Raw genomic sequence first — 3,340 nt, 5'->3', positions numbered from 1 at the left:
AAAAAAAAAAAAAAAAAAGAATTCTCACATTTCTCGAGGCTAGAAGTCTGAGATCAGAGTACCAGCATGGTCAACTTCTGGTGAGAGCTCTCTTCCTGGTATGTAAATGCCCACTTCCTCATGTCTTCACAGGATGGAAACCAGCAAATAGGTCTCTCTCTTTCTCCTCTGTCCTCTCTCCCCACCATCTCTCTCTCCCCCTCCCTCCCCCCCACCCATCTCTTGACATCATTTCATGATACTTCCTAAAGACTCTATTTTCACATACAGTCACATTGGGATTTGAAGCTTCAGCATATGAATTTTCGGGGTTATCATTCAGTCCAGAGTACTTGGTGTGATTCTTTTCCGTTTCCACATAGACAATCACATAATCTGTAAGTAACGACTCTTATTTTTCCACTTTAGTCGTTAGGTTATACATATATATTTTTTTCCTTGCTTTACTGGACTCATTTCAACCTCCAGCACAACACCAACTAAAAGTAGTAATACCAGCATAATTGTCTGCAGTTCTGCTGAGATATGTGCTCTATTTTATTGGCTTGGCTGTAGGTTTTTATCTTATTTTTTGAAGAGGCTCTTACAGGAAAAGTTTCTTTTTATATCCAGTTTTTACATGATGAATGATTTCCCAATATTTCATAGTTTGTGACGCTGAATTCCTCTTGAATTTATTAACTGCTTCCTGTGCATCCTCTGTGATGATCATGTTTATTTACTAATACTCAAGTACCTAGAACTATACCTGGTCTATGATGGTACGTAATAAATACTTCAATGAAATGATGTGGCGATGCATGCCTGTAGTTCTAGCTCCTTGGGAGGATGGCCTGAACCCAGGGGTTCTAGACCAGCTTAGGCAACATAGCAAGACCACATCTCAAAAAAAAAAAAAAAAAAGCAAAACAACAAAACAAAACAAAAAAACTTGAACAAGTGAATGCATGGAAGGACTTGTTTCTAAAATAAATGCGGTCAGGTTGGGTGTGGTGGCTCATACCTGTAATCCCAGCACTTAGGGAGGCAGGGATGGGTGGATCACTTGAGGTCAGGAGTTGGAGACCAGCCTGGCCAACATGGTGAAACCCCATCTCTACTAAAAATACAGAAATTAGCTGGGTGTGGTTGTGTGTACCTGTAATTCCAGCTACTCTCGAGGCTGAAGCAGGAGAATCGCTCGAACCTGGGAGGTGGAGGTTGCATTGAGTGTAGATTGCACCACTACACTCCAGCCTTGGTGACAGAGTGAGACTCCATCAAAAGTAAAATAAATGTGGTTTTTGTATTTATTTCTAGTTTCTAGTATTTATTTCTAGTGTTACATCAACCTTGCATTCCTGGATAAGCTCAACTGAGACATAATGGATCATTTTAAAGGACTGTTTGATTACCTTTACTAATATGTTATGGAGCTATGTCTGAATAACTTTGTAATTTTTTTTTCTTATTGTCCCTGATTTTTTTTTTTTTTTTTTTTTTTTTTCTGAGACGGACTCTTGCTCTGTCGCCCAGGCTGGAGTGCAGTGGCGCCATCTCGGCTCACCGCAAGCTCCGCCTCCCAGGTTCACGCCATTCTCCTGCCTCAGCCTCCCGAGTAGCTGGGACTACAGGCACCCACCACCATGCCCGGCTAATTTTTTGTATTTTTAGTAGAGACGGGGTTTCACAGTGTTAGCCAGGATGGTCTCAATCTCCTGACCTTGTGATCCACCCGCCTCGGCCTCCCAAAGTGCTGGGATTACAGGCGTGAGCCACCGCGCCCGGCTTTTGTTTTGTTTTGTTTTAAGACGGAGTCTGGCTCTGTGCCCAGGCTGGAGTGCAGTGGCCTGATCTCAGCTCGCTGCAACCTCCACCTCCCGGGTTCAAGCGATTCTCCTGCCTCAGCCTCTGAGGAGCTGGGACTACAGGCACGCACCACCATGCCCAGCTAATTTTTGTATTTTTGGTAGAGACAGGGTTTCACCATTTTGGCCAGGATGGTTTCGATCTCTTGACCTCGTGATCTACCCTCCTCTGTCTCCCAAAGTGCTGGGATTACGGGTGTGAACCACCATGCCTGGCCCTGAATGATATTTATATGTAGATTATGACTGTCATATACTGTACTGAGGCATGTTCCTACTTTTTCTAAATTCTTAATTTATCTCTATGCTATAAGATTCTAGACTGGGAATAGTGGCTCAGGCCTGTAATCCCAGCACTTTGGAAAGCTTAGGCAAAAAGATCACTTGCGCCCAGGAGTTCAAGATCACCCTGGGCAACATGTTGAGATCACATCTCTATTTAAAAATACTACAGGCTGGGCACACCGGCTCACGCCTATAATCCCAGCACTTTGGGAGTTGGAGTGGGCTGATCAAGAGGTCAGGAGTTCGAGACCAGCCTGGCCAACATGGTGAAACCGCATCTCTACTAAAAATACAAAAATTAGCCAGGCATGGTGGCACGCACCTGTAATACAGGTACTTGGGAGGCTGAGGAAGAAGAATTGGCTGAGCCCAAGAGGCGGAGGTTGCAGTGAGTTGAGATTGTGCCATTACACTCCAGCTCTGGGCGACACAGCAAGGTTCCATCTCAGAAAAAAACTACAAAATATTTTAAAAAATAATAAAAGTGGCCAGGCGCGGTGGCTCAAGCCTGGAATCCCAGCACTTTGGGAGGCTGAGACGGGCGGATCACGAGGTCAGGAGATCAAGACCATCCTGGCTAACACGGTGAAACCCCGTCTCTACTAAAAAATACAAAAAAACTAGCTGGGCGACGTGGCGGGTGCCGGTAGTCCCAGCTACTCGGGAGGCTGAGGCAGGAGAATGGCCTAAACCCAGGAGGCGGAGCTTGCAGTGAGCTGAGATCCAGCCACTGCACTCCAGCCTGGGCGGCAGAGCGAGACTCTGTCTCAAAAATAAAAATAAAAAAAATATGCCGGGCGCGGTGGCTCACGCCTGTAATCCCAGCACTTTGGGAGGCCGAGGCGGGCGGATCACGAGGTCAGGAGATCGAGATCACAGTGAAACCCCGTCTCTACTAAAAATACAAAAAATTAGCCGGGCACGGTGGTGGGCGCCTGTAGTCCCAGCTACTCGGGAGGCTGAGCCAGGAGAATGGCGTGAACCCGGGAGGTGGAGCTTGCAGTGAGCCGAGATGGCGCCAGTGCACTCCAACCTGGGCGACCGAACTAGACTCCGTCTCAAAAAAAAAAAAAAAAAAAAAAAAAAAAAAAGTTAAAAAAATTAAAAAAAAAAAATAATAAAAGTTACCTATTCTGGCTGATCATGGTACTCACACACGTATTCCCAGCACTTTGGGAGGCTGAGTCAGGAGGATTGCTTGAGGCCAG

This window comes from Theropithecus gelada, chromosome 19 (assembly GCF_003255815.1).
Source record: "Theropithecus gelada isolate Dixy chromosome 19, Tgel_1.0, whole genome shotgun sequence".
In the NCBI taxonomy this organism is placed as follows: domain Eukaryota; kingdom Metazoa; phylum Chordata; class Mammalia; order Primates; family Cercopithecidae; genus Theropithecus; species Theropithecus gelada.
Note: the sequence above shows the minus strand (reverse complement) of the source record.